The 25,192-nt window shown below is 45.0% G+C and overlaps 1 protein-coding gene across 1 annotated transcript in view; it reads left to right on the top strand.

Moving 5' to 3' along the window:
- LOC124605902 (arylsulfatase B-like) overlaps positions 1–25,192 on the top strand; it is a 386,202-nt gene that overhangs the window by 248,056 nt on the left and 112,954 nt on the right. The gene's annotated exons all lie outside the window — the stretch shown is intronic.

The raw sequence follows: 25,192 nt of genomic DNA, 5'->3' as shown, positions 1-25,192 counted from the left end.
AGAAGCTAACGATGTTTATTATTTATAGGTCGTCTAGTTAGGACTAGTTGTCGGACAATCGGGTTTATAACTGCGAAGTACGAGGGGTGTTGGAAACGTCCGTGCAAAATCCGAGAGATGGCACGACCGGCGCGTATCGAGGTCATGTTTAGTTAGTAGCGTCTTTGGAAAGAACGCACACCACGTTTGAACCATATTGGTATATTTCTTTGGCATTTGTGTGAATTAAGGAATTCGAATGATTGTCAAAAACTGGACGATAAAGAATTTCGTGTGGTGATTAAATATTACTTTATGAAAGGCAAAACGCCTCAAGAGACTAAAGAGAAGCTTGATAAACGTTACGGTGACTCTGCACCTTCCATTAGAACAGTTTATAAGGAGTTTCAAAATTTTCGGCGTCGCCATATGGGCACAAGTGATGCTGAATGTTCTGGACGCTCTGTGGAGGTTACGACTCCAGAAATCATTGATAAAGTCGATGATATGGTGATGGATGAAAGAATAATTAAGGTGCGTGAGATTGCTAGTGGGGTGGGCATCACGAATGAACGGATACATAATATTTTGCATAAAAATTTGGACATGAGACAGGTATCCGCAAGATGGGTTCCACGATTGCTCACGCTTGACCAAAAACGGAATCGTGTGAAGTGTTGCAAGGATTGTTTGCTGCTGTTCAGGAAGAATCCGCAGGATTCAGCAAAAACTGTCAGTGTGAATGAAACATGGATACATTACTATACTCCTGAGACCAAACAACAATCCAAACAATGGGTTACCAAGTGAGAATCTGCACCAAAAAAGGCAAAGACCATTCCTTCGGCCGGAAAGGTTATGGCGACTTTGGGGATTCGCAAGGGATAATCCTCATCGACTATCTGGAAAAGAGTAAAACTATTACAGGTGCATATTATTGATCGTTATTGGACCGATTGAAAATAGAGCTGCAAGAAAAACGCCGGCGATTGTACCGCAAAAGAGTCCTTATCCATCACGATAATGCACCAGCACACACCTTAGCAGTTGTGCTCGCAAAAATAATGGAAATAGGGTACCAACTCTTTTTACATCCCCGCCTATTCTCCAGACTTGGCTCCCTCGGACTACTATTTGTTCCCCAATTTGAGGAAATGGCTGGAGGGACGAAGATTTTATTCAAACGAGGTGATTGCAGCAGCCGTTTTTGCAGACTTGGACAATTCCTATTATTCGGAAGGGATCAACAAATTAGAACAGAGTTGGACAAAGTTTATAGGTCTAAAAGGAGACTATGTTGAAAAATAAAAAAAGTTTACCCCAAACACGTAAATAGTTTTCATTTTTGCACGGACTTTTCAAACGCCCCTTGTAACAATTCGTTGAACAATATCGGTTTGTTTTGAACGAATTTCTGTACGAACCAAAGAAAATAACTTTTAAGCAGTTACTGTCGTGAGGATATCCCAGTTCTCTGACATTAACGGCAAACAGTGGCTCACTAGATGCTTAATTGCAACTCAGTGTACCACTACCACATTGGAGGGCACGTCAAATATAATTAGAAGACTACTTGGGAAACGCAGATTACTTTTGTAATCTGCACTGCTCGCAAATGTGAAGTAATCGAAAGCAGGACTCGCGAAATATGACAAGCAGTCATGCAACCGAAGCTGCACTGCAAATTCTGCTCAGATAACGGACAGCGCTAATTTCGAAATTCGAAAATTACTTAAAACTCAGCGAAGTACGCCACAACGCACAATTTGGCGCCGGATGGAAAGTGAATCAGTTGGTGGCCGAGAATAGCTGCCATAGACCTCAGGACGGGTCCGGACATCCTCTTTACAACAGGACCCGAAACGAATCGTCGTCTCTTGATGATACTCTAGAAAAATTAAATTGGGGGGGGGGGGGGGGTTAGATCTTCAGGCATTGACACAGTGATAAGCGAGAATTTCGCTTTCTTCTCCAGAATATTCGGTAATTCTGCACAAATGCACAATTAATGGCTGTCTGAACGCATTTTAATATGCCAAAGGTTGACTCCTAGCTTGGTTCCGCTCATTAGTCGAGTCCTTCGTGTTGAAGCACGGTGACGGACAAGATTCACAAGACTGGATAACCATATTTTGGAGGCAGACCAACGAGTTTTCCCGCAGTAGGCTAGCGGTGCCATACTGTTTTCTTCTGCGTTTTGTGTGTACCGGAAGATGAATTCGTCACACATGGCAATTCTCTGGGGGCTGGACGGCCACTCCTTTCAAAGGAGAAAGCCGCATTCGTAGCCGAAATGGACAGCCAGGGGCTTCCTACAGACACTTCTGCGGAAAGCAGCACCCATGAATCCGGCCTCCTTCCATCAGAGTACCGCAGACAGACCTCCTGTGATCCGTCCGGAATTGCTATGTGGTCACTCAGCCTGCTCGCTTTCCACAAAGGCAGACTGAAACCCTCCTCCATAAGTAGCCAGTCTTGTGCTTTCCTCAAAGGTAATCAAAAATAGAGCATATAAGAAGATAAACATCGCATATTGACATGTATCAAAATGGGAACTTAACGCCATATGGATAGCAGACATAATGCATCTAAGCAGAAAAAGTTCACTAACATGACTCTACGCAAAGTATACGAAATACGTTAGCCCTCTCCTAGAAACATTGTACTATAGATCCCTGGAGGATCGAAACCTTCCTAGCGACTGGAAAACTGCTCAGGTCATTACCGTTTTCAAGAAGGGTCCTCGCACAGACGTAGAAAATTATAAATCTAATCGCTGACGTCGGTCTGTTGTAGAATTCCGGAATATGTTTTACGCTACCTTATTACGAAGTTTCTCGAGGCCGAACATCTCTCCAGAACAACGGTTGCAAAATAAGGATCACGTGAGACCCATTTCGAACTGTTCGTCCACTAGACCCACAAAGCGGTGAGTACCGCCACCCAGGTTGATGCCATGTTCCCTGACTTCTGGAGAACCGTTCAGTAGACTTCCGTCATGTCACCTGATGAGCAACATATGTGCGTACAGCGTAACAGACCAAATGTGTGACTTTACTGGAGAGTTTCTAGAAAACAGAGTGCAACAAGTCATTCGTAGGAGAGGAAAACCGTCAGACAAAGTAAGTCTGCGCGCACCACACATGTTCCACGACTGTTATCTTTAACAATATGCAGCAACTCTCAACAGTATTTTGTAGTCAAACTAGTAGCTTGGTAGACGTTTATCTATACGTGGAATGAAAACGAACCGGCTGTTGAGACTAAAGACTGTTTGGCTTCTCCGCGGCTATATGTATTCATTGCTGAGCGCAGGTAAGCATGGACTTTAGCCGTAAACAGTGTTTCCAAAGGGTTCATAAGTATTTCATGGAATGGGAAGACTACAACAAACTTAACTGCATAAAACAAATCTAATTCTAATACTTTTATCTACATACAACTGCGCCTTAAACTAAAGAATATCGTTCAGATTTCAGACAAGCTATCGTAACACGACTGATTCAAGGCAAAACTCGTTCTTTCGCTGCGATGGCGTTTGACATGTCACAACAGCTTGTGCGTGTTGGGCCTGGCGTCAGAAAAGAAGGGGAACGATAGACAACAATGCACAAAGTGGTTGCCCCCGAAACACCACCGTAAACGAAGATAGGAGCATCCGAAGGCAATAGATGACTAACCCCAGAAAATCTGACCGGGCAATACGTGACGATCTGCAGGTTAAGCCCGGGGTGAGGGTCCGTGTTTCGACAGTTAAACGTCGCTTAGTAGCTATAGATATGAATGGCAGGCGATATTCTCGTAAACCTTTGATAAGTGCGAAAAATACGAGGCGTGTAAGTAAGTACCGTTTTGAAATTAAAAAAAGAATTGCTAAGATATCTCAATAATTTTATTTTTACATTAAAGCCTGTACCTTAATCTATGCACTGACGCCATTACAGTCTGATTGTTCCTTGTTTACGTTGTGTACTGAGTGGTTAAGGTGCCTCCGATAATCGTGAGTCCCGCCGACTGTGAAGTACGGGTTGTTATAAGTTGTCTTAGTGCTAAAGGCCTAAAAGCGATCGATATTCATCGTGGGATCTGTGCAGCTTACGGAGAAAACATTATGAGTGACGGAATGGTAAGAAAGTGGGTGAGAGCATTTAAAGATGGCCGCACAAATGTGCATGATGAACAACGGAGTGGGCGTCCTTCGGTGGTTAATGAAAGTCTGGTGCAGGAAGTGGAAAGTAAGGTGAAAACAGATGCTTTACGATTTCCTCCTTGCGGGATGACTTTCATAATGTTTCTCGTAGTGTTTTGTATGACATTGTGACCGAGCACTTGGATTACCGAAAATTATGCGCACGTTGGGTAGCGAAAAACAAGTCAGGCGGCAGACTTCTATGAGTAGGGTATTCAAGAACTGGTACAACGTTATGACAAGTGCCTCAATATTGACGGAAATTGTGTAGAAAAGTAGATTAAGGTACAGGCTTTCATGTAAAAATAAAATTATTGAGATACCTTAGCACGTCTTTTTTTAATTTCAAAACGGTACATACTTAAAAAGCACGCCTCGTAGGAAGGTCAGACTACAGTTCGTTATGGAGTATGCGTCATGAACCGCGGAGGAGTGGTCAAAAATTCTATGGAGTGATGAAAGCAAGTTTAGTATCTTCTGCTCGTACAGGATACAGCCGCTCGACTGCCGAAAAAAAGAGGAATGTCAGAAAAGTACCAAGTACCAACCCTGAAACACGGAGGAAGTACCACGGCGTAGGACTGTTTATCACGAAATGGTGTACGTCCTCTCGTCGAAACTCGTGGGATAATGTATAGTTCCAAGTAAGGTGAAATGTTAACAGACCGTATGATGCCTCTTAATTGGCGATTCCAGCATGACAACGATCAGAAGCACACGTTTGGCCAAGTGAAAACAATTATCAAACAGCACGAAAGGGAGGCTTAAGAATGGCCAAGCCGAAGTCCAGACTTAAACCCGATATAATATCTTTGGATTGAGCTGGACTGACGTGTTCGCCAACAAAACTACACCAAGAAGGAAGCTTTCTACAGAGAATTGTTTGAGCAAAGGAAGAAGATACCTCATGCGCCATTAGCCAAACTTGTGGATTCTATGCCGTCTAGATGCACTGCAGTACTACAAACAAAGAGTTATGAAACCAGGTATTGAGCCAAGAACATCACGTATCAATCCGCGATTGTTTTCTTTTTTTCTCTTTAGTTCAAACAAAGTAATTTTGAGCCTATGAAATTTGTTCATTTATGTTTTATTATTGATGCAAGGACTACAATTCAGAATGCATTACCTCTACAAAATACTTTTGAGCGATATTGCACATAAAGCTGATAATGAATAACATCGAAAATTCCATGAGATTATAATAATTATAATGCAAATTCCCGACTTCATAAAATTGTAGTGAAAGCCAGGAAGAGCTGCAGTGGATTTATGTCGTGTTATCTCTCTGTACACTGGATATAGTGGCACTTCGAATATCCGTTCAGTATGTCGGTTTAAGTATCAGTGTTTCAAAATTACTTTGACTCTCGTCATAGAGTAATTACGACTCAAGAAAGGCTTATGGAACTGAAACTGGGCTGTCGTCTTTTTATTCAATAAACATAAAATTACAAATATGGGAATAACCTTGGTAGAAGCAGTTCCATTGACTTTCCTTGGAAATAGCCAGGTATTGGAATCTATTCCAAATGTCGTTCACAGACAAGTACCTGATCGTTATTTCACAGCCAAGTACTTGATTGTTATCATGTTTCTCAATTGCGTGCGCTGTAGCAAGTCTGAGATTATGCAAGAAATGACTACAGAAATCCCATGCAAATGAACCGTACGACGATAAGTAGAGCTGTTGGAACTCGTATCTCGTATTGGTTACCGAGTTTTGAATTACCGTTTCGTTAGTTCCTAAAACGTTTATTTGCTCGCACGTTTAATTCCCCCCACCCGGTTTGTGTCTGATTCGGTCCGGGTCGGTAATTTTCCTATACCTCCAGCACTTTCGAACTGACGGAAACTTTTCGTTACTCTCCTGTTCATCAGCAAGGTGTTGGTGCTAGCTCGGCAGTTTTTGGAATTCCTTCAGTTTCTTATTCTCAGCATCAGGAATTGGTAATGACATGACGTACAGGAAACATTTTGCCACTCGCCATGTTTCCTTTCCCGAATGCCGTTAGGTCCGCATCGGATCGAGTGGGCAGTATCCGCAAATCTACATTTCCTTACTCCCGCGTTCCTTTCGTTCGTCCTGTGAATTCGAACATCGTGTGCAAACAATAGGGGCGTGAATCATTTTTGCGGTAACTGTGTGTCTCCAACACCAATTACTTCGAACTAACTACGTATCTTACGAAGTACTCAGTTCGACTGTAAAATTAAATAGAAACCATTGGTGAGTGGAGAAATCAATCGTATTTTACAATTCTAATGATAATTCAGTACATTTTTTTATATACAGCAAAGCGCACATTCTGTCGACAGTCATACTCGGTCTCTTGAGGGTCTATAACAGAGTTAAAGAAATAATTACAAGAAATGATATGTAGTAAAGAAAGTAAAGTTTAACGAATATTTTATAACGAACAAGTATCTCTACAAAACTGAATGCATAAGGTATAAAATTTAATAGTTTCTCCTACAGCACTGTCAGTAAGTGACGTAACGAACATGTAGAGATTAATTGATAGTATAACGAACTGGTGAGGAAAACTTCGTACCATCCATATTTGCACTTATGGCAGTCATGGAGATCGGCACCTCCAGAATAGTGTGGTAGAGTGTAATACGGCCTCCTTCCTAGTGTCACATAGTGACTGATGAATTCGATGTGATATGACCTGGCTCCATACGGGATAGAATGTAAAATTTGGGGATCAATGTGTATAAGTGAAGATACTTTTATATGTGGTACGTTAGGATGTACAAACATCATTATGTTGCTTGTTTAATCTCTGCGTCGAACAGTCTTGCCACAGACAAGTCTCAATCTGTACAAACTGATGTTTTCTGCATGGTCGTAATTGCACAATTAAGTGGACTAGCCTGTCGGTAAAGAGTAACCGTTCGGCGTTTCCACGTCCACACATCAACACCTGAATGCCACCAAGGGCGAAATAAGTGTAAATAGCTTGCTCTTGCCACGCGCACTTGGAGGAACTAACCGACCTAATAACGTAGTACCCCTAATAGCTATAATTATTAGTCTGAAAATGACGTACACACTGATGCCCCGTTGTTCAGTACATCGTCCTCAGTCACCAATAAAAATTCTCTGGGCTTATACTTGTTACACCTTGTACGGGGCATATTCGGAAAGTAAGGCCCCATTAAGTGCGAAATGGAAACCACTGTAAAAATCTGAAGAATCTTCGCACATATGTGTTGGATAGTGTCTCTAGTGTACCTGTCGATCGCTTCACATCCCTCTTTTCGGTTCAGAGCGCAAAGTGATCAGGTAGGCTTCTCATACTCAAAACATCTGAAAAAAAAATGCGTGGTGTGAGCCAGTTGGAGTGCCGTCTTCATCATGAGATAATTCTCTGTGATTCGTCTATTGTCATACACTCTTTTTACGATAAGTTTGTTTGCGTGGCCATCCTCAGCAGCAAACACAGAAAAAATTGGTTCTTTACATAAAACCGGCTTTTCTTTCTCCAACTGTACTTTATTTTTCCCAAACACGTTTCGCCTTTTTCTTAGTCTAAGGCATCTTCAGTGGGTTATAGAATGATAATGTTTTGTTACGAGGGCTGTTCGGAAAGTAAGTTCCGATCGGTCGCGAAATGGGAACCACAGTGAAACTCTGCTGAAGCTTCGCACAGATATGTTGGGCAGTGTCACTACTATGCCCGTCTATAGCGTCAGGTCGCTCTTTTCAGTTCTGAGCCCACAGTGAACACAGAAAAATGCCTAGAAAATTGTGTCGCCTGCCTAGCAAGAGGGCCTGGAGACAGATTTCGCCTGAAGCTATGCAATCCACATAACATAACTGTCATGCGGTTCGTTCTACAGGACAATTCTTGGCCGCACTCTGCAGGGGGCAATGAAGATGCTCCTGCAGCGTTTTCGATGGGAAGCGTTCGATCACCCACAATACAGCCCGTAATTTGCTCCCTTTGAGTTTCATCTCTGCTCACATGAGTCGCTGGCTATGAAGATAGCCTTTTGTCACAGACAAAGAGCTATAGATCAGCATAGAGAATTGGCGGAAAGCACTGGTGGCAGCCTTCTATGACGGGGGTATTGAAAAGTTGGTACAATGCTAAGACAAATGTCTAAGTCACAGCCGCGACTATGTACATACGTACAGCTGGAAGTTTTAGTTAACTGCTGCAGTTAAAACATTTTTGACTTTCACAGTGGTTTCCATTTCGCGGCCGATCGCAACTTACTTTTCGGATACGCCTTATATTTTTAGATAGTAAAACAGTTCACGTTGCGTTTTTTATGTGAATTCCGCGTCTGGGAAAAATAAAGTACGGTTTCAGCAAGAAAAGGCGGTTTTATTTACAAAAAAAACTCTTTTTACACTTTTCCCATTATTTTTCGATAGAAGATGTGGAGGGGCACACAGGGTTCTCATCATGTTCATAGTATTCACGTCATTCTTCGAAGAGCTTACCCTACTTATAAACATTCGTTTTAGTCACAGAAGAATCACCGGAAGCTATATTTAAAATTTCTGTATCTTAGCTATACTATATTCCGTTTTTCATCTTCCCATACTGGCCAAACAAACCGCGGCTGGTCCTTAGCCTGACTCATTCCAGCCTGCCACACCGTCCTGTTAGCTGCATCTTCATCTCCCAGACCCATATATGCATGTCTCTGATGGTATTATGACATGGTATTTTCCTGTTTTATAGCTGTTCTTCCTCTTTCTGCCATACGAAATTTCATTTTCACAACACTAAGGAAATGTATTTTCAATTCGACGAGCCACTGTATTTGTTCAAAGAATAAAGTATCAAAAGTTATATCTAGGTTACCTGTACTTCGTCCGATTTTCACAGTACTTTATTTTAAAAAAAATGAGTTCATCTCTCTTTTTTTAATATACTGCTGTTTGACGATGGTCTGGTATATTGTTATTTTTGTCCGCCTGGATGGTAACTCACATCTTATGATGTTATGTATACCTCCAAGCCATCTTCCCTCAGCTTGAATTCTTGTTACGATCCCTTCCCCTATAACGTTTTGTTGGTCGATGTTGACACCGAAGTAGGTCAATACGTCTGTCGGATTGTTAGATGGCTTGGTCCTAACTGAGCCCTTCTTCCTATTACCATGAACTATGGTTTAAATTCATTTATACTTAGACCTGTTTTATTAGCTCCTTTCTTCGGTAAAGCTCCCATTTTGTCCATGTCTTCATGCTCTTTCCTATCACCACACTACCATCTCCAAAAGCCAGAACATTTATCTTTTCCCCTATGGTGACTCCTCCACATTCTTGTATTACTCTCCTAAGCGTGTTGATGAGTGCCAAATTTAAGACAGTTGGTGATATAATATCACCCTGTCTCAGTCCTGTTTTTACCTCAAATGTTTCTGAGAACTCCCGCAGTACTTTCGCTACGCACTTTGATTCTATCACACACATTTTAGTTAGCCTTATGAGCTTGTCCAATATCCCACACATTGCCATTATCCTCCACATCGTGTCACTCTATGTGTCATTTTCCGCTGTCATGGAAAAATGTACATTAAATTTTATGTTCCATTTCTATACAAAATAAATTATCGCCCGTATTACCAAGACACATTTAACTCCCTAGTGACAGCTGACAACAGTCTAAGTATTTGCTACGGCTAATACTCTACAGTTACGAATGGAAAACCTGGTAGAAGCCGATATCGGGGAAGATCAGTTTGGATTCCGTAGAAATATTGGAACACGTGAGAGATCACCAATTTAGTATTGGAGGGCAGGGTGGAGGGTAAAAATCGTAGAGGGAGACCAAGAGATGAATACACTAAGCAGATTCAGAAGGATGTAGGCTGCAGTACGTATTGGGAGATGATGAAGCTTGCACAGTATGGAGTATAGCATGGAGAGCTGCATCAAACCAGTCTCAGGACAAGACCACAACAACAACAATATTCTACAGATACTTCTCAGACATATTTACCAATACAATGAAAAATTGCCGAACATCGGGGTAATACAACACACGAAACTGCAAAATTCCAGCTGCTTTTTAATACACGTGGTATAGCTGGGGAGTAGGAAACCGAGAACTGGGGAGAGCAGAACCTGGGTCGAGAGGAGCCTGTTGGAGCTGGGCGGAAGTGCAGCCACCTGACAATTGCCGGCAATTAGGGCTGCTTTCCCGGAATGACGTCAGAGCACCGTGGTAGGTACAGTGGAAAGCCGGTTGGCCCCACCGGACGCCAGCGCCTGCTCTGGTAGGTCTGTCTGCTCTTCGCTTTATGACGCAGCATCCTCTTCTCCAGCCGGCGGCTGCTAGCCGCGTCCTGCCGAGAGCCTCCAGGGCAAAGCCGCGCGAGTGCCAGCGCCCTGAGGCAGCTACCGTTCTAGGGTACCAATAAGCGCCAATTGACACGACACTACAGCGCGACGTGCACCTTCCGCATATGTCGCGCGGGCCCAATGCATATTGCGACGCGTACACATACATTTGTACCAATAAGTATTGGCACAGTTACATCTTAGTGGTTGTAGGTTAAACGAAATATATATTTCAGAACAGAACACAGACACGTGCCACCTTACGTTACGTAGGTTACAAATATGTCCTAATCACCTGTTCGTAAAGTAACATACAATGCTATGAAAATAAACATCGCTCTTCTGCATCAAAAAAACTATTGGCACACGCGTATAAATCGGACAGTGTATTCGTTTTCTTAATTAATGTTCACCTTCTGATAGCTAGTCTGCATCCCTTTAGCATCTACAGCAGCACGTAAACGCCTAGGAATGCTTTGTATTAAATTCCGAGTGATATCAGGGGTAATTTTCCACCATTCCTCCAGGAGCACTTTCTCCAAGTCATTTTTACAGGACGGACGCCTTTTTCTGACTTGTGTGGCAAGATGAGCCCACATGTTCTCAATGGGGTTCAAATCATGGCTCTGAGGTGTTAGAACCCTTCTGGGGGCATTGTACAGTAAGCACTCCTGGGTTTTCATGGCGGTATGTTTTGGGTCGTTGTCTTGCTGGAAATGAAACACCTCAGTAAGATGCAATGTCTGTGCACCAGCATGTAAATTACCTCGCAACACGTCGATGTATCTCATATGATCCATTGTACCGTGTATTAGAGCTAGATATCCAACGCCGGACGCCGCCATACAGCCCCAGACCATGATATCACCCCCAATGTGTGTGACTGTCGGATGCACGTGTTTGATGTCGAGGTGCGTATTCGACTTGCGCCAAACTTTCTTTCTTTCATCAAATCCGAACACATAGAACTTCGATTCGTCGCTGAATATCACAGTGTTCCGAAACTCCATCGGCTTGCTGATGTAGTCCTTGGCAAACTGCAGGCGTTTCTGCCGGTTACTTCCGATATGAATGGCTTTTTCCTGGGAGAAGGTCCGTGCATGTCAGCCTCATTCAACACATTTCGTATAGTTTGGACACTAACCGTCTTGTCGGTGGTTGTCTGAACAACCTCACCAATAGTTGCTCCACTTGTAGCAGGTTCCTTCCGAGAAAGTGTTATGATATGGCGACGCCCTCGGGTTGTAAGCACTTTTGGACGTCCAGTCTCTTTATATTTATGAATGGCGACGCCCTCGGGTTGTAAGCACTTTTGGACGTCCAGTCTCTTTATATTTATGTATGATGGCTCGTACCGTGGTGTAGCTAACAGACACCTTTGCTCCGATTTGTCGATAGCTTCTCCCTTGTGAATGGAGCAATGCCACTCTCTCACTCAATGCCACTGAATGTTCCTCCTTCTTCGGCCCCATGCTGACCACTATCGCGCAGTACAGCAACATACTAGCGACTGGGACGTCAACAACACGCAGTTGAGCGCGCGATGCCGATGAGTGCGGACAACGGAACGCGCGCGTCCCAGCCAGCCGGCTCTGTCGCGCCGGGGTCGGCCGCTGGCCGGTCGGTGGGGCCTCCGCCGCCGGCCGTCCCGGCGGCCGCTCCACACAGGACGGATACAACGGCGACGACCCCTGCAACGACAACGGATTCTGATGACAGGCAACATAGTGAGGACTGGACCACGACGAGCGCTACGCGAATGCAGAGCGGAGGACAACATACGTCCAACCCCTATGACGAGAGACATCGGATAATACACAACGATCGGCAACAACGGGAACTAAGACGTGAAATACAACACACGATTCTGCAAAGTCAGGAAGTATACGACAACCGCACTAGTACAGTTCCTATTTCACAGCCTGAAGAACAAGTAGACGACGTGGAACAATTTTCTCCTCCAGAAGACGACGAAGAAATGGAGGGAGTCTCCTCTGAAGAAGTTTGGACCTTGCAGACCACCGGCGGAGAGGGCGATTTTACACTAGTTCGCCAAAGAAAACGACTCAACGCTTCTCCTAAGCAGAACAACTCTCGGAAGCGACAACGTCCAGAAGAACTGAAAACTTCCAACCGTTATGCGGCTATTGCGACGGAAGATACTACGGATGCTCCAGAACGTATGGACCAGACCAGTGATGTCAATCTCGAAGCAGATAAAGAGGGGACAGATGGCTCTGGCCGGAACTTACAACGCAAAGTCCCGCCCATACTATTTACCATAACAAGAACTACATGGAACTCGACAAGGCGCTGAAAGCAAATACGAGGTGCATTCAAGTTCTAAGGCCTCCGATTTTTTTTCTCCAGACTGGAAAGAGATAGAAACATGCGCATTGTTTTAAAATGAGGTAGCGTTCATTGTCAATACGTCCCAGAGATGGCAGCACCGTACCGCAGATGGAATTTTACCGCTAGCGGCGAGAATGAGAACTGTTTTAAATACTTAAAATGGCGACGTTTTCCTTACTTGAACAGCGTGCAATCATTCGTGTTCTGAATTTGCGTGGTGTGAAACCAATTGAAATTCATCGACAGTTGAAGGAGACATGTGGTGATGGAGTTATGGATGTGTCGAAAGTGCGTTCGTGGGTGCGACAGTTTAATGAAGGCAGAACATCGTGTGACAACAAACCGAATAACCTCGGGCTCGCACAAGCCGGTCTGACGACATTATCGAGAAAGTGGAGAGAATTGTTTTGGGGGATCGCCGAATGACTGTCGAACAGGCCGCCTCCAGAGTTGGCATTTCTGTGGGTTCCGTGCACAGAATCCTGCATGACGACCTGAAAATGCGTAAAGTGTCATCCAGGTGGGTGCCACGAATGCTGACGGACGACCACATGGCTACCCGTGTGGCATGTTGCCAAGCAATGTTGACGCGCAACGACAGCATGAATGGGACTTTCTTTTCGTCGGTTGTGACAATGGATGAGACGTGGATGCCATTTTTCAATCCAGAAACAAAGCGCCAGTCAGCTCAATGGAAGCACACATATTCACCTCCACCAAAAAAATTTCGGGTAACCGCCAGTGCTGAAAAATGATGGTGTCCATGTTCTGGGACAGCGAGGGCGTAAACCTTACCCATTGCGTTCCAAAGGGCACTACGGTAACAGGTGCATCCTACGAAAATGTTTTGAAGAACAAATTCCTTCCTCCACTGCAACAGAAACGTCCGGGAAGGGCTGCGCGTGTGCTGTTTCACCAAGACAACGCACCTGCACATCGAGCTAACGTTACGCAACAGTTTCTTCGTGATAACAACTTTGAAGTGATTCCTCATGCTCCCTACTCACCTGACCTGGCTTCTAGTGACTTTCGGCTTTTTCCAACAACGGATGACACTCTCCGTGGCCGCACATTCACCAGCCGTGCTGCTATTGCCTCAGCGATTTTCCAGTGGCCAAAACAGACTCCTAAAGATGCCTTCGCCGCTGCCATGGAATCATGGCGTCAGAGTTGTGAAAAATGTGTACGTCTGCAGGGCGATTACGTCGAGATGTAACGCCAGTTTCATCGATTTCGGGTGAGTAGTTAATTAGAAAAAAATCGGAGGCCTTAGAACTTGAATGCACCTCGTATTGACGGCAGTCTTAAGGCCATCTACCAACGAGACAGGATCAAATATCACTTTGACAACTATGAAGATCAACGGCGGGCCATCAATTTCGTTTTGTCGAATGACAAAATACACATCAGGCTGCAGACGACAAGGACTTCGAAGTGGTTGTCAAACGTCTACCTGCCGAAGTTGCGGAGGAAGAACTGAAAGCCGCTCTGATAGAGAGGGGTTTCCCTGTCATCAACGTCCACCAGTATAAAAATCGAGACGACCACACGAAGGAATTACGACCTCAAGATGCTTACTGTGTCACGTTGCTAGCCCAAAAGGAGAACTACAAGATTTACGACATCAAATACCTTCTATATACTAAAGTTGTTATTGAAACCTACAACAGACAAGAAGGACCTGTTCAATTTCGCCACTGCCAGCGATTTGAACATACGGCTAATTATTGCAGCTTCGATGTGGAGGGCAATACCGATCCTCAGCTTGTACTCATACCCGAGGGGCTCCGCCGAAATGTGCTAACTGTGAAAAGGACCATCCTGCCACATGGCGAGGCTGCCAGAAGTGATGTGGATTGGCAGGAGACCAACCCACTAAATTTAGAGGGAGCCGAAAGGCACGCGTTTAAGCTCACGCAGGCTGGCGTGAGGTCTGGAACAGGACAAGGAAATTAGAACTTAGAAAAACGGACGCAGATGGTGGAATACTTAACTTTAATCCATTAATGTTGAACGTAGCTCTTGTCTGTACATTATTTACAATATCAATAGCAACTGATAATGGCGCCTTGCTAGGTCGTAGCAAATGACGTAGCTGAAGGCTATGCTAACTATCGTCTCGGCAAATGAGAGTGTATTTTGTCAGTGAACCATCGCTAGCCAAGTCGGCTGTATAACTGGAGCGAGTGCTAGGAAGTCTCTCTAGACCTGCCGTGTGGTGGCGCTCGGTCTGCAATCACTGATAGGGCAACACGCGGGTCCGACGTATACTAACGGACCGCGGCCGATTTAAAGGTTATCACCTAGCAAGTGTGATGTCTGGCGGTGACACCACAAGAAGTACCAGGAACTTCTCAGGAAATATAGACAGCGATCTTCCCCGCAGCCCTCTCAACGGAGGACTCGTGTAATACGAACTCCAACCTGACGCCACACCCTCCGCCCCGCCGTCAGCCAACGCCACAAGAACAGCCGGCGGCGACACGGCAGCCAGTAACACAGCCTCCTCCTGGATCACTTCCACCTCGACAGCACCGCCAGCATTACTCATACGCCCACGCAGCATCATCACGCCGACCGGAACCGGAAACCTACGTCTCACCAGCTCATTTGATGGAATCCATAGCTCCAGCGCTCTCTGATGTCGCGAAACTTCTCACCGCAGTGCAGCAACAACTAGTGGGGATACTTTCTTTAATCGAAAGTGTATTGAAGGCCTTTGGAACACCTTAAGATGGATCGCCCTGCGACCACGAGAAACCTGAAAATCTGTATATGGAACGCCAACGGAATGAAACCCAAGAAAACAGAATTCACTGAATTTTTACAACGTCACAAAATCAACATCGCACTTGTATCGGAGACGCACCTTCGTCAACTGAGCTCAGATTTCGTAACATGTACGTCTATAGAACGGACAGACAAGGCCAATGAGGTGGAGGGACCGCAGTCCTGCTTAAAAGGGAACTGCGGCACCATCATGAAACGCTACCACACCTCCAACATCTGGAGGCAACAGCAGTAAACGGTTCGATCGGCGGCAGGCAACATCACTTCCATTGCGGCGTACAACAGCCCCGGTAAAAACCTGGTGCCAGACGATCTAAGGAGTATCTTCACCAATTCTGACAAAATCTTCCTAGGAGGTGACCTTAACAGCAAGCACGTCGCGTGGAATTCCCGACGTACGAACCCTCGTGGACGAACTTTGATTGCCATGGAAGAAGAACTGGGCATCACAGTCCATGGCCCACGAGAGCCCACACGGATTCCTTACGTCGATCGGCAAGAAGAAGACGTCCTAGATATTGCTATCATCATAAATATTGAAACCTCCAGCTGCACACCGTCGATGATCTTTCGTCTGACCACCGACCTGTTATCAGCATAGTGGAAAACGCAACGGCCAACCTTCCGCCCCCCACCTCACAATCTCTGAACTAGGGTCAATTTCAGACATATCTTGACAACAATATCTGCCCGACGCAGGACGTTTCAACACCGGAAGCCATCGACATCACGGTACAAACTTTGACGCAGAAGATAAAGGTAGCCAAACGGAGGGCAACTACTCACACGGTCTACCCTGTAGTAGCTTTCGACGAGTTCCCGCCTCTACTCCAAGAACTGAAGACACAGAGAAACAGGAGCAGGCGACGTTGGCTCCGCTATGGAAACCCGATCGATCGACGAGAAACACGCGTCGTAACACGAGAACTGCACAGGAGAGTAGCCGAGTGGCGACAGCAGGTCTGGGAAGATAAGATGGATGAATTCTTACTTCGAACCAAGAACGAATGGCAGGTGGTCAAGAAAATACGACACCAGCGGCCACCTAAACGAGCCATCAGAGGACCAGATGGCCTCCTCTATGACGATCTCGCTCAGGCGGAGCTGTATGCTACGACTTACCAAGAACAGATGTCTACACCAGCGACCCCCGTGAACGACGTCCGCGTGCAAGAACAGGAAGCCGTCGTTTCAGCAGAATGGACTGCTCTTCGTGCTGCGCCTGTGCAGAGCCGCCCACAACTCACCTCACCAGCAGAGATCTGTAAAATTATCCGGAAGACTCGGAATAATGCGCCGGGCAACGACTCCATAAGCAACACCGATTTGAAACAGTTGCCCAGGAAGCCAACTGTGCTCCTTACCCGAATTCTCAACAGCTGTCTTCTGCAGGGATATTTTCCTACGGCATGGAAGACGGCTCGAGTAGTTCCAATCCCCAAGCCAAGTAAAGACCCAGCAGAACCCAACAGTTACCGGCCAATTAGCCTCTTGCCGACCCTTGGCAAGGTGCTCGAGTGCTGTTGAAGAGGCTCCATGACACGCTTACAGCGCATGATGTTATACGACCCGAATAATTCGGTTTCAAGGACAAGTTATCTGCCGAACTTCAACTACTACGGATCACCGAACGGATACAAGACGGATACAACAAGCAGCACTTCACGATTGGTATCTTCCTTGACATCGGAAAAGCTTACGATAAGGTGTGGCGGCCCAACCTTATCGTCAAAATGCATCGCACTACCCCTATTGCGGATTGTTACATTAGACTCAGACAGCTTTCTGCAGGACAGGAAACTGTATGTCCGAGTCGACGACAAAAACTCCGAAATGAAACTGATCTCCGCAGGAATTCCGCAGGGCTCTGTCATTTCGCCTCTGCTTTTCAACATATATATAAATGATATACCAACAGTCCCCCTTGTTACGGCGAGTTTTTATGCGGACGATACGGCCTTTCTGACAACTGGACGACACTTGGACCAGCTAATCGCTAGGATGCAGCGGCAACTTGCTGTAATGGAACGCTGGGCGCTGCAAAATAAGATAACCATCAACCCGACGAAGACGGCAGCCGTTCTATTCACACGGAGGAAACCAGTTCTGAACGACAGACTCCAAATAGCTGACCAATTTATTCCATGGTCGCCGGGAGTGAAGTATCTCGGTGTCTACCTTGACAAAAAATTACTCTTTACGCAGCATATTGACGACAAGAAGACGGCAGCCCAGAAGATGGCCAGGTCATTGATTCCGTTCCTGAAGAGTAAGGATCTCAACCCTAAGACTAAACTCCAATTGTATAAGGCAACGGTGGAACCCACAATGTTGTATGGCTCCACCTCGCGGGGAACTACGTGCGGCCCCAACTACAACAAACTCCAAGTGCTGCAAAACATTTGCTATCGATGGATCACAGGAGCTCCATGGTGGGCAAGAAACGTCGACATCCGCACCGCACTCCACGAGACCACTATACAAGAGAAGGTCCATGACAAGGCTCTACGAGTTTTTGACAAGATCGATGCCCTTAGGGACGAAGTTCGACAATTACAATCTGTAGGAACGGTAAACCCTGCAAGATGGCGCAAGTATCGAGTACCGAAGTCAATAACGTTTCACCCCCCACAGGCAATCTGTCATAACTCGAGGAAGCAGTCACACATAACAGCCTTGACACATTTCACCCTCCACAGGAGATAGACATCATCAAAGACAGCAGGCTAAAGGACCCATTGCGTGCCCAAGCCTAACTGAATCCCATCCTAGAAGAATAAGTCATCAAGGATGATCTCTTCAGTCCACACTACACACTATATCTAAAAAAAAAATTAAAAAATCAACAATCTCAAACGATTTTACAGAAACTATTCACTGCAAATATTTGATTTTTGCCTTACTTGTAGCGTTATATGACAGCTTCGTGGCGAAGTGCCCATAATCTCGCTAATTGTCATGCTTATTGTGATATACACATTTTAGTACGATACTACGCACAACTCAGAAAGTTTGCAATGAAAAGAAGGGGTCGCTATGATTTTGCGTTTGGTGTGTATTACAGCATATGTCGTTGCGCATGAAATTTAGATAACATATTGAATTTTTGTTTAGACTTGGGTGGAAGTCTCCATCTGTCTCATGAATCCTATGTATCACATTCACTCCCGATCTCACGCCCAGGGGAATGAAATATTCTTACATCCTTCATATCTCTTAAGCCGCTCGAGACATCGAAGCGAGATTTTGGCAAATGATGGCACACAAAGAGCACAGTAGTTTGCGAGTTCGTAAACACATTGAATTTTCTTATCTATGACGATTATCGGAAACTCCTATCTTATTTTTTGATTCCAGTGACTGTAATTCTTTAAGAGGTATCGACAGCTAGTGAGACAATAGTTTCCTACTATGAAACTAAACATGAAATTTCTTCTCTTATGTTACCACAAACCGAGACAATGAGGTTTTTCGTAAGCTATTGATTCTCTGGTCGCCAAAAATGGCTCTGAGCACTATGAGACAGCTTCTGAGGTCATCAGTCCTGTAGAACTTACAACTCCTTAAACCTAACTAACCTAAGGACATCACACACATCCAAGACCGAGGCAGGATCCGAACCTGCAACCGTAGCGGTCACGCAGTTCCAGACTGTAGCGCCTAGAACTGCTCGGCTACCCCGGTCGGCTCTGGTCGCCAGTTATTTGTTTAATGAGAAAATATTTCAGACGTCAGTCACAATAGTTGCTGCAAAAATGAGTTTGTGCAAATTATACTGTGTTTTGGCAAAATAAGTACTCTCAAATCTGCTAAAAGGAGAAATCTGGCCGTTACTCGTAAATGTTGATGTTTCTTCGAATGAGAAAAGGTTAACAATTCACACAAAAATAGGTCGCCAATACTGTTGGAATTTTGGTTGAATCCCTTAACCTGTAGTACTTTTAACAGTGAGCGACTGGAATGGAAACTTAGCAAAGGATTATATTCCTTTTACTCATCTGAGCAGCATCAAAGTAGTGACGATCGCACCCTTCAGGCGGAATGACACGCAACATGCCTGATGCCGGTTACTCACCTACACCCTGTCAAACTGACGATGCGCAGTTCGCGAATAAAATAGCTGTCATTTATAAAAGTAAACAACTGATACGTGGCACAACACAATGGTCAGTGTATCGTCAGCAGTTGAGGATAATGCGCACGACAGGAATGCGGAAGCTAGTCAAGTGTGCTTCGTGAGAGGAAGAGTTCACGTCGTTCGGAAAAAAAATTGTCATGAAAACAGATCTGCCTTTGTCAGAAATACATTTCAACAAAATAAATATATCAAATCACGACACTCTTTCATGATACTCATACTTCTTAAACAATACCGATCACTGCTTCATTTGTGTAGCCTTTTGTGTAATTAGTTTATTAAAGCTGATAGCGTGCATGCAAGCAGTGAAATGCTGTTTTCGTCACGACGAGCCGATGAAAGCATCGTTATTCGTGATTGCTTCTTGACAGTTTCTAGCGCTTGCAGTGGAAATGTCCACATGAACGTAGTATGTGTTCCAAAGTCATTTTATATATATATATATATATATATATATATATATATATATATATATATATATATATATCAGTTTATGAAATCCAGTCTTACAAATTTACTCTCTGTGATGGACACACGTCCAGATCATCCGCTCTCAAAACTCCGCCATCTCTCTGCCCACATCCACCACTGCTGGCGGCTCACCTCCAACTGCACAACGCTACGCGCTGTTCACATCCAACTGCCCAACATTACAATACCGAATATTCCAACAATGCTAACCAGCCACAGACTGCACACAGCACAACCACTGATTTTCATACAGAGCGCTACGTGACGTTACCAACATAAAAACCTAAACATCTTATTTACAATGTAACTGAAAACTATTATGAACTAACGAAAAGACATGGAGCCCTTAAACGGCGAAAAACGAAACACTAATCAGTGACAACAAAACTCAATACACCGCAAGGCCGATTTTTTGGATGGGCAATACTTTCGCTGCCCATATGTGCCATGCCGATGTGAGCACATAGCAGGACTGTCTTCCCGCCCCCCCACCCCCCACCCCTCGCCCCGCCTTTCGCGGTGCTCTCCTGACGCTCGGTGTGAGAAACTGTGCCGCAACGACACCGCCGCGCGACCTGGCGCAGGCGCGAGTCGCGTCCCAGTCACGTCGCGTCGCAATTTGCGTGGTGCGGTCTCATTTGGAGCTGTGAAGTTACAAAAACACGCGCTGCGATGCGCCAGACGGACCGAACAAAGAACGTGGGGGATGTACGTAAAATCAGACGACGTGCAGACAGCGTTGAAATGACCCAAGAACCTGCGCACCATTATTCACGCAAACCACTATATGTAGAGCTGTCGCTACTTCCAGATATCTCAAGAAGACCAAGTTGGAAGAACATGAATATTGACAAAATCTTCTGTAAAACAAGCCATTATAAACATTTCGTGCAGCTGTTTTGTCCAAACGAAGCATTCTGGTCACAAAATGCGGGAAAGTTTCTGTAGGTAAAGACGGTCCTAACTTCGGAAAGTTTCCTAACTTCTTAACTTTGGAAAGGGTTCTAACTCTGAAAAGGACATTGTCTCTGGAAACACTGTACGTCCTGTGTTCATGGTGGACAGAGCTGCTCGGCGAGCATGACCAGACAAATGTGGGACACATTTCCGTGTATGAATGTGCCACGGTTGGTCAATACAAACGAGGAAGTCTCGGGTGCAGCTGCTCTTTATGAGATCCACACTTGCTTCATTGGTTCACGGGCGTATCGTCGGATAACGTTGTGGAGACTGCACAAAATTATCCGACGTGACGCCCGTGAGCCAATGAAACAGTTACTACGTTGTAAGGTGGCTATAATTTCGCACCTTACAAGAACTCACCCACACACTTTGCCGTGATCTACAAACACAATTAGGTATCATGTGATAGGTGGTACCTATACGATTCTGGATTTCACCTCCAGGTTGGAAGTAGTCGTTGAGTATGAAGCATTCAGTAATTGAGAGCCCTTCCTCTGCCTGTACTTACGTTGAGAGGTTACCTTAACTCCGTCCTTACGGCTGGGAGTTCGCGTTTCTCGGCTGTAGAACAGAGAGAGGAGAAGACAGTATTAGAATATTCTAGTCAGAGGACCGCCTTCTGCCGTCCTAGTGTTTAAAAGAGTTTATTCGTGGCTGGAGTTCTTCCATCGTCGCAGACGAGTACGAGAACCATCACTTCGATACACCGGATGAAGTACATATGGTGATATCGCAAATTGCCTCGGCTTATGAGGGCTATAAAAGCTAAAGAGCTGTGATCACGTTAGTTTATTTCCACTGAGGTTTCACACCACCGAAATGATCTTTGAAAGTGGTGTCCTCTAGTGTTTGGTACATTGATGATATCAGTCATTTCGCGTCGTTGATATTAGACCGCGCAGTCATAATAAGGGGCAGAGTTGGGCAATTGATTAGTAATTTTACTTAGGAAATGTAAACTTTATAATCTAAAGGTTCTTTTTTTTTAAAAACTACAATAAATATATAAGCAGGAACAACGTTTCTCATTTAGTAGGATTAGTTGCCTTCATTATTCATTTATATTTAGATTGTAATTTATAGTATTAAGAGATCCTAATATCTGCTTCAGGGGGTTGTCAGACAGGGCCAAATCTTCATTTAGCATTTATTATTTTGCGTTGCGCACATTCATTTTATACCCACCTGGAGTAGCATCATGGGACGTCGGTAAAGTCTTCAGCAGAACCACACTTGCTTTCTCTGGCCACAGATGATTTTCAAAAGGCGTTCTTATAAACCAGGGATCTCCAATCTGCTTGATCGTGAGGACAGCATGTCAAGTTTTCAATCCCACCGGGGCCTTTAAACCATTTTCTCAGAAATTACAGAATGAAATTATTAAGAAATTTATTGCTGAAAAACCTAATGTACACTATATTACTCCTCAATGTACCTAGGAAGTTGTGAGAAATTTTTTTCTGTTCAATCCAATATTATCTCTAATTATCTGTTTTAAGAGTAAAATCTCGTAAACTTTCGTCTATGACCTTACTTCACCATTTAGATTTTTTAAATCTCATAACATGTAAATTGAGAGTGGAGAGGGGAAGAAAGGAAAGGGATGGGATCAGTGCTTCCGTCTGCACGGGGACATTATGCAGAATCGGCGGCGACGAGTGAAAATGTGTACCGGACTGGGATCGATACCAAGATCTTCCACTTCGTAGGCAAGCGCGGTAACCACTGCGGCATTCAGGACAGCACTGCACGGGCTGTCTTGTCGTGTCACGGACGATCCACATACCCACTGAGCGCCACCTATCGCATCCCCTGTCCATTTCCTACGTATTCGCCCTTCCGAGATCCCCACAGGAGGTCGAACGTATCTGCGCATCCGCACATTTACACTCGTCACCGCTGATTCCGCGTGATGTCCTGATGCAGCTGACAGAAGTGATCCCCTGCCTTTTCTTTCCGTTCTTCCCCTCTCCACCTTCGATTTACATATAACGTATAACAGCTGTGGATTCTGTGTGGTGTCTGTTCTTTCGGACATGTCCGAAAGAGCAGATACCACATATTCATGTAATTTTTAAATTTTAATAAATAAAATGACGAAATAAATCTCGGGTGAATAGCCTAGTAGGAGTGCGCATAGGACACAATATTTCGGCAATCAACCACGTTGCTATCATCAGGTTCGCTGATGTACTGACCGGCGAAAAAAAAATGAAATGGCTGGGTCTATACCCATGATGTGTTTGAAGAACCAGCGTCCTTGAAAACGCTCTGTCTTTCGAAATGATCCTTGATGGTGCGGATTCGGGGGTTATACGGTACTGGTTAGGGGTCGTTTTTCCCCTGGGTAGATGATGTTAGTGGAGGCGGCGGCGATGATGATGATGTTAGTGGAGGCGGCGGCGGTGATGATGATGACAGTGTATGTTTCCGTATGGATTCATATGACTAACGCCTGAATTGGCGATGGATTGTTGTGATTGCTGCTCTCTGGCCAGGGTTTTCATCCCTTCCCAGAGAGTTGATGAGTTGGTGTGGTGATGCGTTGGATGATTCGTAGAATTTTAATGATTTTTGTTTTATGAGATGATAGAATGAGGGCTGTCCTAACATTGCTCTGATCTCCTCATTGCTCGAGAACCACGGAGCGTCTGCAACTATACGGAAGGCTTTGTTTTGGATGATTTCCAACTTTTTGAGGTTGGTGTCTGCTGCCATACTCCACGCTTCTGAACCGTAGAGCATGGCTGGCAGGATGATCGTTTTCCTAATTTTGAGTTTGGCAGGTACTGTGAGTCCCCTGACTTTAAGGAGTGGATATAACTGAAAGAGCCGGGCGGAGCCCTTGTTTCTGGCCTCTTTGATGTTGTGGTCTCACCGCCAGACACCACACTTGCTAGGTGGTAGCTTTAAATCGACCGCGGTCCATTAATACATGCCGGACCCGCGTGTCGCCACTGTCAGTGATCGCAGACCGAGCGCCACCACACGGCAGGTCTCGAGAGACTGACTAGCACTCGCCCCAGTTGTACGGACGTCTTAGCTAGCGATGCAACACTGACGAAGCCTCGTTTATTTCCAGAGAAGATAGTTAGAATAGCCTTCAGCTAAGTCAATGGCTACGACCTAGCAAGGCGCCATAGCAATTGATAGTTATCGTATGAAGCATGTCTCATCAAGAACGATGTACAAAAATGATGGATTAAACTTAAGTATTCCAGAAGCTACGTACTTTTCTTTATAGCATTCATTACGTATCCTGTTTCAGACCTCACGCCAGCCTGCGTGAGTTAAACGCTTGCCTTTCGGTTACCCGTCACTGTGGATTGGCTGTCTTGCCAGTCCACAACAGATGTGATGGGTAAATGTCAGATTTTTATTCATTTTTAGCCCTAGGTAGGTAACTACTTCTTTCCAGGGTAGTACCTGATCGTTGTGCGTGATGTTCACTATGGGGCGTTTGATTTTGTGGCTGAATAAGATAGTCTGGCATTTGTCTGCGTTGATTTCATTTTCCACAGATTGCACCACTTTGTCACTTTGTCTAGGTGTCGTTGTAGGCGGTAGGCTAGATAGTTGATGTTTCTGCCACTGTGGTATAATGCAGTGTCATCTGCATATAGGGCAATGTTGCCGCCCGGCTCCTTCGGCAGATCGTTTGTGTATAGTAGATATAGGAGGGGGCCAAGCACAGATCCCTGTGGGACACCCGCTTCTGTTTGTTTTAGCTCGCTGTTTGCTCGATCTACTGTAGAGTAGAATTCTCTTTCCACCAGGAACGAGTGGACTATTTTAAGCAGGTGAAGTGGGCAATTCATCTTCGACAGTTTGTATAGCAGACCGCCATGCCAAACCCGGTCGAACGCTTTTTCAATGTCCAGGAAAATGGCAGCTGTGCTATTGCCCTGGCTCTTCTCTGTGCAGATGTGCTCCACCAGACGAATGGCTTGTTGTGTTGTGCTATGCCCAGCACGAAATCCAAATTGTTCAGGGATAAGGA

Source organism: Schistocerca americana, chromosome 3 (genome assembly GCF_021461395.2).
Source record: "Schistocerca americana isolate TAMUIC-IGC-003095 chromosome 3, iqSchAmer2.1, whole genome shotgun sequence".
Classification (NCBI taxonomy): domain Eukaryota; kingdom Metazoa; phylum Arthropoda; class Insecta; order Orthoptera; family Acrididae; genus Schistocerca; species Schistocerca americana.
The sequence above is the reverse complement of the archived record's forward strand: the minus strand, read 5'-3'. Positions and strand labels throughout refer to the sequence as shown.